The following is a 13,221-nucleotide window of genomic DNA, read 5'->3' on the forward strand; positions in this document are numbered from 1 at the left end:
CTTCTTCTCCTCTCTCCAACTGTGGATGTTAGACAAACATTTCCCAGGCTTCGATGGTGTTTGAATGGAGAGGTGGTTCATAGTGATGCAAAATATGATTTCGAGCGAGCAAGTTTCACAAAGTGACTCTATGCTCAGGTCAGAAAAGAGCGGCCCGACACGACCCGGCCCGACCCGACACGATACGGCCCGACTGTGATGGTTTTCAGAGACTAATAACTTTCCTAGTATGCGAGGTAGAGTAGAGATTCTTTCAGCAGATAGTAGACCTATCTATGTATCTATTGCAAGACGCCGTAATTCCGTAAGGGGTGACCACGAACAAACTGCCTCCATGTCGCCGTGTCCCCCGCCATTCCACTGCCTGCTCCCAGCTCACATCCCCCTCTCTCATATTCCTCTCCACTTCATCCATCCATCTCATCCTTGGCCTCCCCCTCACTCTCGCCCCCTCCACCTGTATCATATACACTCTCCTTGTCAGTCTCGCGCTCTCCACTCCCTCCACATGGCCAAACTACCTCAGTGTGTTTCTCCTAACGCTTCCTATTACATACATATTCACACAACAACACTCCTTCACTCCCCCACTTGTCACTCCGTCTCTCCATGTGACTCCACGTGCTCCGCACAAATAACTCAAAACCACTGCACTCACTCTTCACTTGTGTCTCTCCAACAAGGTCCAACCTTCACTTTCACACGTTAGAGTTGGTATCACAATAATGCCATGCAGTAACTTTTTTCACTTCCATGCTCACATCTCTGATTCTTATCACTGCTTTCAAAGAACACGCAACTTTTCTCCCTTGTTGTATCGTTTCAAGTACTTCACCCTTCAAACCTCCATCCTTACTCATCACACTACCCAAGTACGTAAAAGCACTCATTTTCCATTTCCTCCTCCTCCAAACTCACTGTATGTTCATTGATTTCATTTCTCTCGAAGACCATGACTTTACCCTTCCCTACATGCACCATTACATTTCATTTCATACACACTCTTCCAAACTCATTCAGCAAGCCTTGCAACTCCCATTCATCATATTCAAACAAGAGTACATGGAGTTTCCACACACTGCCCTCTCTCATTAGAGCCACTGCAACATCCACTGGTCTACCTTGTATCTCCTTTATGACCCCATCCATATACAGATTTAACAAACACGGAGACATGACAAATCCATTTTCCAGTCCAACGTTCAAAAAGAGAAATTCACTCATTAAATTGTCCACACACAATGCAGCCTTAGCACCCTCGTACATACTCTTCACGGCATTCAGTAACTTCCCATTTGCTCCATATATTCTTAATACTTTCAACAATCCTTGTCTAGCCACTCTGTCATATGCCTTCTCCAAATCCATGAAGGCCGCATACAACTTCTTTCCCTTCTCTAGAAACTTTTCTCCTTACCTTCCTGAAAGCTCCGTGTTCTTCTCCAGCTAATTCCTCTAGTGGACATTTGTGCCGGGAGAGGGTTGGTGATAGCCAATACCCTCTTCAGACACAAAATGATCCACAGGTATGCGTGGCGAGTGATGAGAAGGGTGGGTGGTGAACTGAAGGAATGGAAGGCAATGATTGATTATGTGTGTGTGGATGATAGGATGAGAAGGTGTGTAATGGATGCAGAGCGTATAGAGGTTGGGGGAGTAGACTTTCTGACCACCACTTGGTGGTTGTGAAAGTCAAGGTCAAAATGAAATGGAGGAAAAGAAGGGAAGGACAGGTGCAAGCAGTACAAACAAGGAGGGTAGTCGTTTTACATGAGGATGGGAAAAAGAAAGAATAAAAGAAAGAAATGGAGAAGCAATTGGGAAAAAATGATTTGGAGCAGGTTGGGGACGTGGAAGGTGTATGCAAGATGTTCACAGAAGAAATCTGTGCAACATGTGATGTGGTGTGTGGGGTGAAGAAAAGACGAAAGGAGGCGCAAGGAACATAATGGCGCAATGAAGAGGTGAGAGAGGATGTGGCACAAAAGAAGAAAGCATATACTGAGTGGATGAGAAACCGGGGTGTGGAGGAGGCTGAGAGATGGAAGAGAAAATTATATATAGAGAGGAAGAGAGAGGTGAAGAGCATGAGCGTAAGAAGACAGTGGATGAGGAATTTGGAAGGAATTTGAGAGTAAAGTAGAAGGAATATAAGAAAATGTTCTGGAAAGACGTAAAAAATGTTAGACAGGGTGTTAAAGAAGTTAGTCGGGGAGTGAAAGATAAAATTGGTAGAATACTAGTGGAGAAAGGAGAAAAAGTCAGCAGATGCAGAAAACACTAAGGAATTGTTGAACACAGAGAATGAAAGTAATGCATGTATAAGTGGATGACAAATGGCTGGGAGAAAGAAGAATGAGAGAGGAGAGGAAGAAATCAATAAGATAGAAGTTGTAGAAGCATTGAATAAAGTCTAAATAGGGAAAGCCGAAGGAATTGATGGAGTGTGTGGTGAAATGCTGAAGCATGATGGAGAGATAGTAGTAGAATGGATGTGGAATATGTGCAGATTGATCTGAGAGGAAGGTAAAGTCCCGGAGTATTGGAAGTCAGGTATAATTATTCCCCTGGACAACGGAAAAAGGGAAAAAGAAGTGTGTGGAAACCATAGGGACATTTGTCTTCTTAGTTTAATAGGAAAAATATATAAAAGAATACTTACTGACAGAGGAAAATGACGGAAGTAGTAGATACCTTCAATGATTATTGTTTATATATATATATATATATATATATATATATATATATATATATATATATATATATATATATATATATTCATGAGACCAAGGAAACCCCTTGGAATTGCAAAATTTCCAAGGGAATGTACCGATCGTGTTGTCTTGACATGGTCCACTATGAAATTTAATTTAAAAAAATTTCCTGTTTTAACACAATGGTTTCTTGCATGAATTCTAACACTTAAACGTCGTCCATTACCCTCATAAATTTACATGAACGTGTTTTCAATACTAAGCGAGTGAAAAAAGCAAGGGTAATCGCTCCAATTATGGGTTTTATCATTCGATCATCAGCCGAACGGTTACCGACTCAGTTCCTTGACACGGTACGTCGAGAGCTGAGAACCAATATTGCACGTGCTAAATGTTACAGCGCCTCCCAATATGCACATCTAAAGAAATAAAGTGAGAGAGAGAGAAAAAACATGAGAAATTAAATATTTTAGGTCAGTTATTCCGCCGTTACTGTTCAGCTATCTCACCAGAAATGTTGAAAGTTTAAATCAAGATGAATATATGATGAAAGGGGTAAATATATAAGCTCCATTGCTCGTACCGGACTCATAAAGCGCACTTTACTTGTAACAGATATTCAAAGCTCGGAACAGCGCCGTTATTAGTAGCGCCGCTACTATTTTAATAGCGATGGTGGTAACGCCTTTATTTAGCCAGTAGCGGAACTGAGAGCGCGACTACTTTTTGACCGTACTCACGCGTTACCGCGCTCCTCGTTACTCACGCGACGAATACAGGTCCGAAGTCGGTGAGTACATACAGATATGCCGACGGTTTGGTTGTTTTTATTAACGACGAAAAATAATACTTTCTTCATTTCTGTCACTTAATAATGTTTGTTCTAAATTACATCAGTAAATTATTAATTATTATTTATTAGTAATGTGCAACAATTAGACAGGAATTTGCTAGTTAATTATCAATTGTTTAAATTAAGTAAAGATTAAATAAGGATGTCAGCTAGATGTCGGCAATGCTAACACACACACACACACACACCTCTAACTATCGGCGTCTCTAACTCCCGCTCTCTCCTTCACTCTCTCTTTCAGACTTATTCTTACTACGTTATTATTTCGTAACTATATTATTTTCAGTTTAAAGTACTGAAAAAAAAAAAACATTGCTATTGTAAAAACAGACCTTAATAGAAAGTCCCAGTTCACTTTTACTTTCGTTTTCGTACATACCTTAAATAGGTATCATTGAAATTATAATAAATCTATAAAATGTGTATCAATGGTAGGCGACATTATTTTTGCCTTTTATTTACGTATGTTACTTTCAGTAGGTATGCTAGGTAACAATGTAAAAGAACATTTGTTACATTATACTGTAAATTGCTTTTACCTGTACAGTACATTCGGCTCTAAGCTTCTTTAGTGACACCGACATGTATATGATTTTTTTTTTTTTTTCAATATAAGTATATACTGACATTACTGGTACACAACATAACCACTCAGACTGACTTATATTATCAAAACAGTATATAGTGTATTGCTATATCACAGATTCTGTTAACCTTTCCTTCGTGTACCCCTTTATTACCCGAAGTAGCGGGAACGGGAGCGTCGCTACATTTCCTATCAAGTAGCGAAACCAGTAGCGCCACTACTTTCTCGAGCTAGTAACGGGAATGGGAGCGCCGCTACTTTTTATTAGTAGCGTTCCCAGCACTGGAGTACAGAGGATGTATAGGATACGAAATAATGTGATTCGTGAAAGGTGTGGAGTGAGGCAGTCGGTGGACACCAGAATCGAAGAGAGTGTCCTGAGATGGTATGGTCATGTGGAAAGAATAGATAACAATAGAGTATTGAAAAAGGTATACCTGAGCGAATTTGAAGGAGGGAGGAGGTGAGGTAGGCCAAGAAGAAGGTGGAGAGATATGGTGGATGAGTGTTTGAGGAAGAGTGGTTTGGAAGTCGGTGAGGCTAGGGAACTGACAAGAGATCGAGCTGGCTGGATGATTGTTGTGAGGAGAAGTGCATGATCAGGGATTTTGGCACCCCTTGTGAGCATGGCAGCGTCCGGATTGACTCAATCGGATACATTTGTGTGAAGCTGCAGAATGTGGTGAATGTTTTTGGTGTATCTGGTAGAGCCAGGATTCCGGGGGCTTGAATGATGAGTGAATGGAAGTGTGGCATATATATATATATATATATATATATATATATATATATATATATATATATATATATATATATATATATATATATATATCATTATCCATTACAAGTCCACTGCTGAACTGAGGCCTTTCCAAGCTTCTGCACGAATTCCTTGACGGAGCCAATCTTTACCACGTTATTCCTGCAGATATCTCTATCTCATCTCTCCACCTCATGTCTGGCCTTTTTCTGCTACGCTTACAATCTCTTGGTCTCCAGTCAGTCACCCTCTTGCTCCATCGGTTATCCCTTATTCTTGCTACTTGACTGCCCACCTCCATTTCTGTTCTTTTATAACTTCTGTAATATCTTCCTTACTTTAGTCTGCATTCTCACCCAAGTTGATCTTTTCCTGTCTCTTAAAGATATTCTGAACACTGGCCTGTCCATTGCTCTCTGCGAACGTTTTAATTTATTTTCCATCGATTTTGTCAGTTTCTTGGTTCCACAACCATACGTCTGGAATTATACAGTCGTTAAATACTTTTCGTTTCATACAAACTGCCAAGCTACTTTTCATAAAGTCTGTATATTTACCGAAATCTTTCCACTCAATTGTAATGCGTCTTTTTATTTCACTATCATGATCTTTCGTTTATTTTAGTATTTGCCCCGATTTATTGTACTCCTCGACTTCTTCAAGAATTTCTTCGCGTACTCTGATGACTCTCTTTGGTGTATGTGAATTAAACATTAGTTATATTTCAGTTCATTTTTAGCCAGACTTTGAGACTTCTCTGTTCAGGTCATTTAACATTTCCAATGTCTCTGCTGTTTCCGAGATTAGGACAAAGTCATCTGCAAATCTTATATGGTTTAGTTTATCTCCATCTATATTCATTTCTTTGTTTTCCCCGTCTAGCTTTCTGAAAACACTTTCTAGGCATGCGGTAAACAACATTGGAGCAATTGTATCTCCCTGTGGTGGTGGGTTAGTGCCCCACCCCATAAAAAGAACTAACTAAAAAAGCGAATAAAGCGCCTCGGACCCGGACAGACCATACGTTGACGACTAAGGAACGGACAAAGGACATTCTTAGGGTGGGAACATGGAATGTGAGAGGAGTGAATGATGAAGTGAAAGAGAGAGAGATTGTTCAGGTGCTTGAGGATGCAAAAGTGGATATATGTGGATTGACTGAAACTAAATGGCGAGGTGAAGGGTGAGAGAATGGGAATATGGTGTAGGTATATGTGTGGGAGTCAATGAGAATGAGAGGGCAAGAGAGGGAGTATGTCTGATGATAAGCAAGAAGTGGAAGGAGAATATAAGAGAGTATGGAACAGTGGGTGCAAGGATTGTATGGGTGAGGATGAAAGTAGGTATGCAAGCATGGACAATTATATGTGTGTATCCTCCGACAGAGGACCGAGTGGCAAGAGTGAAAGATGAGTTTTGGGCGAGAGTAGAAGCATGTATGGACAAGTTTGAGAGGAGCGAGAGAGTGCTGTTGATTGGAGACATGAATGGCAAAGTTGGGAATGTATGAGTGCATGGAGTGGTCGATCAGTGGGGTGTGCCAGCTGAAGTAGATGGGAATGGTAGTGCTTTGGTGGATATCTGTGCTTGTAAGGGGTTGGCAATAGCCAACACCTACTTTCGTCATAAGATGATCCACCGGTATACATGGAGAGTAATGAGGAGGATGGATGGTAAACTTGTTGAACGAAAGGCAATGATACACTACGTGTGTGTGGATGAGCGAATGAGAAGGCAAGTGTTGGATGCAAGAGTGTGGAGAGGGTGGGGAAATGGAGTCTCGGACCATCACTTAGTGATGGCCAAGGTAGAGATGCAAAGAAAGTGGTTGAGGAGACGAAGGGGAAGACAGGAGGAAGCAGCTCCTGTGAGAAGAGTGGAGAAATTGCAAGCTAGTGAGAAAATGACATAGTATAAGAGCGTAGTGGAAGAAAGATTGGGAAGGTATGAGCTAGAGTAGATGGAAGGGGTGGAAGATGTATGTAAGATATTCACGGAAGAGATAGGCACAGCGTGTGAGGCGGTTTGTGGAGTGAGGAGGAGATGCAAGGGTGTGCAAGGGACAGCATGGTGGAATGATGAGGTGAAACGAGCTGTGGAACAAAAGAAGAAGGCATATAGTGTGGTAGGTCTCCATATTATAATTGCAAACCATAATAAATAGATAGATAGAGAGACAGATAGAAGCAGGAAGTCAAATGATGAGAAGGTGTTGTGTCTGCGAGAATCGAGCAGTGCTAAGCATGCTTACACACTCTTAACACTGAGGAAAGCTGACGACAGCGGCCAGTAAGGAGATGATGCAGTTAGCTGTCAGCAGTCCTCTCGTGAGAAAGATCTGGTAACCATGAGGAACACACGTGACACACCCCTGCTATACCAGAATTTAGGAAAGAGAGCTCAGACGGAGATTAGCCACCGAACAGGCTAGAGAGAAGGAGACAAGCGACCCTAGAGAGAGGTCGAGACGGAGATTAGCCACCGAACAGGCTAGAGAGAAGGAGACAAGCGACCCTAGAGAGAGGTCGAGACGGAGATTAGCCTTAGAACAGAAAGAGAGAGAGATAGCGAGACAGGGAGGTAGCTACCCGGGACTTATACTCTTATACCTGTTTAATATTTCCAAGACAAATAAAAATAGTCCCATACTATTCTTTACCTCTCCCGTCACTACATGACATCTGGTGGGGAAACTACTACAAGATATAAAAGCCGCTCGACCACAAGTCTAAAATATACGCCTCTACAAGCAAATACAAAGTCGCTGCTTTATGATACAAAGTCTTTATGACAATAGTGAATGGTTGCTGAGTAGAGGTAGGGGAGAAGATGAGAGAGAGAAGAGAGAGGTATATGTGAGCAGGAGAAGGGAGGTTAAGAGACTGGTGAAGGAGAGTAAGAAGAAAGTGGATGAAGAGTTTGGGAGGAATCTGAGTGTGAAATGGAGGGAGAGTAAGAAATTGTTTTGGAAGGAGGTAAAGAAAGTAAGGCATTGTGAAAGGGGAAATAGTAGGGGAGTGAAAGATAGGAATAATAGATTGTTGGTGGAGAAGAGAGAAATTGAGGAGATGGAAGGAGCACTTTGAGGATTTGTTGAATGTAGAGAATGAGAGCAGTGTGAGTATAAGCGGTTGGGGAAAGGCTGGGAGAAGAAGAGATGAGAGGAGGGAGGAAGAGATCAGTAGGGCGGAAGTAGTGGAAGCGATGAAGAAGATTAAGTTGGGAAAGGTCCCAGGAATTGATGGAGTGTGTGGTGAAATGCTTAGGTATGGGGGTGAGATTGTTGTGGAGTGGATATGGAAGTTGTGTAGATTGGCTTGGGAAGAGGGAAAGGTTCCAGAGGACTGGATATCAGATATAATTGTTCCTTTATACAAAGGAAAAGGGGAAAGAGAAGTATGTGGTAACCATAGGGGTATTTACCTTCTTAGTGTGACTGGTAAAATATATGGTAGAATACTCATTGATAGGGTTATGCATATGACAGAGGAGCTAGTTGGAGAAGAACAACGGGGATTTAGGAAGGGAAAAGGGTTTGTAGATCAGATATTAATTTGTTCAAAGATGTTTTGTGGAGAAGTATCTAGAGAAGGGAAGGAAAGTGTATGCTGCCTTCATGGACTTGGAGAAAGCTTATGACAGAATAGATAGGCAAGGTATGTGGAAGGTATTAAGAATATATGGAGTGGAGGGGAAATTGTTGAGTGCTGTGAAGAGTATGTACGAGGTAGCTAGGGCTACGGTGCGAGTGGATGGTGAGCTGAGTGAGTTCTTTGATCTCAGTGTGGGACTGAAACAGGGTTGTGTGATGTCTCCATGGCTATTTAATATATATATGGATGGGGTTGTAAATGAGGTGCAAGGTAGGGCAGTGGATGTGGGGCTGGCCCTAATGAATGAGGGTGAGCTTTGAAAGCTTCCGGTGTTGCTGTTTGCTGATGATACAGTATTGTTGAGTGAAGATGAATGGGAGTTGTAAGGTTTGGTGAATGAATTTGGGACAGTGTGTAGGAGGAGGAATCTGAAAGTTAATGTAAACAAAAGTAAAGTTATGGTGTTTGAGAGGAATGAAGTCACGGAGTGTGCAGTGAGGTTGGATGGTGAGGATATGGAGAATGTTAGTGCATTCAAGTACTTGGGTAGTGTGATGAGTAAGGATGGAACTTTGGGGGATGAAGTGCGTGAAAGGGTACAGCAGGGAAGGAAGGTTGTTGGTACACTGAAAGCAGTGATGAGAAATAGGAAGGTGAGTATGGGAGTTAAGAAGTCACTGCATGATAGTATTGTGATCCCTACCCTGACGTATGGAAGCGAGGCGTGGACCTTGCAAGAGGGGAACAAGTCAAGAGTGAGAGCAGTGGAAATGAGTTACTTAAGAGGAGCATGTGGAGTGACGTGGAGGGACAGGTTGACGAATGAAGAAGTGAAGGAACGTTGTGGGGTAGTTGTGGATGTGGTTGAGAAGATTAGGAGAAATACACTGAGGTGGTTTGGACATGTGGAGAGAATGGAGAATGAAAGACTGACTAAGAGGGTGTATGTAGGTGAGGTGGAGGGAGGGAGAGGGAGGAGTAGACCGAGGATGAGGTGGAGGGATGGAGTTGAGAGGTATATGAGGGAGGGGGGGATGAGTTGGGGGGAGGGTAGTCAAATGGTGGATGACAGAGCGACTTGGAGGCGTTTTGTCTGCTGCCACCCTTTGCGGGATTAGAGCGTCGGGCTATAGATAGATAGATAGTATCTCCCTGTCGCACGTACGCCTTCTCAATCTAAATTTTTTCCGTGTCCTTATGTAATTTAACTGTAGCATATATATATATATATATATATATATATATATATATATATTTGTGTGTGTGTGTGTGTGTGTGTGTGTGTGTGTGTGTGTGTGTGAGGTGATTGGGGTTTATTGCTCATGTAATGCCACTCAGGGATGAGTGAGGCTGGTCACTCTCATCTTAAATGCCAAGACCAACTGCCTAGCCCCGGGCTTCTACGCTTCTCATGGGGCAATGTAGGATTGGATTGTGGATATATATATATATATATATATATATATATATATATATATATATATATATATATATATGTGTGTGTGTGTGTGTGTGTGTGTGTGTGTGTACAGTCCGTGTTCAGAAACAAATAAAACACTGTGAAATGTAAATGACTCACTATCTTGTTTGCAATACTTGAATATTTTATGAATATATAATTATATATCCATCCATCCATCCATCATCCAATCCTACATTGCCCCATGAGGAGCGTAGGAGCCCAGGGCTGTGCAGTTAGTCCCGACATTTAAGATAAGAGTGACCAGCTTCACTCATCCCTGAGTGGCATTTCATGAGCAATCAACCTTAACCTTCCGTTGGATATAAACCTTCACTGGCTGAATCCGATTGGTGTGCAAATATTACCCACGAAACCACCAGGTGCCAATATATGGTTATGTGGTTACCACCCAGCGTAGTTAATGGTTTCCTGGTGTAAAGGAAACCATTTGGCTTGTCACTCAGTGTTGAGTCACCCGCAGGCAGAAGGAAGAGGAAAGAATGAAGGAAAGAAAGACAGAAGAGGGTGGAAGGAAAGAAGGGTGGAGGAGAGGAAAGGGCAGACACCCGAGAGCAGCACTACATCGAGTGAGTGGATCGTGAGCGCCCCCACCTACCCCAATATATATTTATATATATATATATATATATATATATATATATATATATATATATATATATATATATATATATATATATACCGTAAGTACTGTACCTTTGAAACAGCTTGTGCACGGTCTTGCACTGAACGATGAAAAAGTTGAATGAAGTTTTACACGAGATACAGTGAAAGTGGACATAGTGGATTTGGCCCTCAGGTATGTAGGAGTGATATGCTTGGTAAACCTGATAATAATGAGAACCAGGTGTATGGATAAGATGGTGGAGTGTGGCCGAAAATGGATTATTTGAACATTAGGAAAAGAAATGCCGGTAAGAAATATTTATAGTCCACTTCTTACATGATTCCTTGTTTGGAAATGATTTAGTACCATAGGATATTTGTCTCATAAGTTAACGACTTCAGGTACTTATCATTAATCAAGAAACTACAGTAACGTATGATACATTTGGTAATATTAAATGATGATATGTACAAGCATATAGTTTTAAGTCTTAAATATAATTCTTCAGAATTAAACAGCTGTTTCCATTATAACCCAGAACGACAACCCATGAAAAACTGACAAGAAAACGCTTAATCAATATCTGTGGGCAAGCGTCTGCGTGGTGTTCCCCTGCTTACAGCCCCGCCCATCTGTCCGTACAGACACACCCGCCCACTCCATCCCGATCCACACGCATAAAAAACCCTGAGAACAGAATGTCAGACTCAAGACCGAGGCCAGTGGTCTCGCTGCCAGCAACACCACCACCTCATCCAGGCATCTGCTGGGTTTTACTACCCGGTCGGTTGTGTCAATTATACACTTTTACCACAACTTGGCCTAAAATTGGCACTTCTCCATCTTAAAACTTACCGTAAGTTGTATCAGCAGATCAGCACTAGAATAGGATGCTAGTCATGAAGAAGTGCTTTGGAGTGGATGTAGAGCCGTAGCACTGATTTTCTGCCATTGAGCTACTTGAATTACGCTTCAGAAGGACCTCAGAAGGACAAAACCTTTGCCAGGGTAATGTGAGAGGACTATAGTCTTCCTCTTTTTCTTCACCGAAGTGATCAAAGAGGAATAATAGTAATCCTGCACATTAGCTGTCAGTCAGAGGGAGAAAAAACACAATTCAAATAAAATTGCAAAAAGAATCAAGAGATAGAGCATCATCTACCTTTCATCACCCGTTAAAATGTATACAGTATAAGTGCCCTCCAACGCTGCTTAAGCTGTTTATTATGTTAACAGTGCAAATATATCTCGATGCTATTCATCAGTAAATAATCAAATGAAAATTTGTTTCTGCCCCATATTTTTATATGCCTTCAACACAGTGGCGTATTTTATTTCTTTTACTTATTTTTTTACTTCCTCTGAACGCTATCATCCAGCTCCCATATTTTTTTTTATTCTGAAATTGAGGGGTTAGAAATGGCCATTACCACTTTCGCGACTTGAGCCTCTCCAAAGTTGAATAAAACTGCTTGATGTCACGTAATTCATTATAAAGAAGTCATTCGTAGGCTGAAGGGGATAATATTATGGAAGCGTTAGTCACAGTTGATGTTGAGTATCCTCAGTCTGTCTGGCCAAGCAGCTCCATCAACCACAGGCAAGCAACCCCCCCCCCCCCTGAAGGGTTATCCCATTCTGTGAATAGAGATTTCCTTGCAGCAGACAGCGCCTAACCACAGCGAGGCGCGAGAAAATGTATGTTGATTTTGTTTCCAAGTGGATGCCGCATTTGTATCTCCCCACCAAGCGAACTGTGCACCATGGTAGGGTACACTTCACCCCACTGTGGTTACCATCCAGCAGTGTAAAGGGTTTCCTGTGTTACAGGAAAACCTTAGGCTTGTTATTTAGTATAGTAAAACTGATTTTTTTGTGTGTTTGTGACCTCAGTTTGTCTGGCCGAGCAGACCCATCAACGGCAGGCAAGCAACCGTCACTATAGGGTCGTCCCAAGTGGTGAGCCGATTTCCCTTGCGGTAGACAACGCCTCGCTACAGCGAAGCATGGGGAAGAGTATGGAAGTTGGGCTCTGGGATGGATGTCATACTTGCGTCTCTTCATCCGTTTAACAGAATCATCATTGTAGGCTCTATATTGTCCAATTATTTGGCTATATCTCTACCACCCAGCATCGCCAATGGCTCTCTGTGTTGCATAAAACCATTAGTTTTGTCGCTCAGTGTAGAACCACCGGAAGTGGATAGAACAGTAATAAAAAGTGACAGTAAGGTTAGGAGAAACAGCAAGAGAGGGGGCAGAAAAAGTAAAAGAACGATGAAGATGAAGGAAGAAGTAGATACCACTGCATCAAGTGAGTGGATCATGGTCGCCACCATCTGCCGCCAAGGTTATTTACGGTCATTCATCATACTGAATAATGATACTGGATATTGCGCTAATTTTATTACCTACCACAGAGATAAATATGTACGTGTACCTGAATCCGAAGCTGAGATACATAAATAATTTTAGGGAATCGATCGTTCATCAGCGATAATGGCTGTAAACTCTCAGTCGTATCAGTGACAATTTCTACAAACTTGTTAATGAAGAACCACGAAGTCTATTTCCATCATCACCATCATATCATCATCATCCTGACCCTCTTTCCCACCTAACTATGGG

The sequence above is a fragment of the Coenobita brevimanus genome, chromosome 40 (genome assembly GCF_032717465.1).
Source record: "Coenobita brevimanus isolate Jiangsu-jjx chromosome 40, ASM3271746v2, whole genome shotgun sequence".
NCBI lineage: Eukaryota > Metazoa > Arthropoda > Malacostraca > Decapoda > Coenobitidae > Coenobita > Coenobita brevimanus.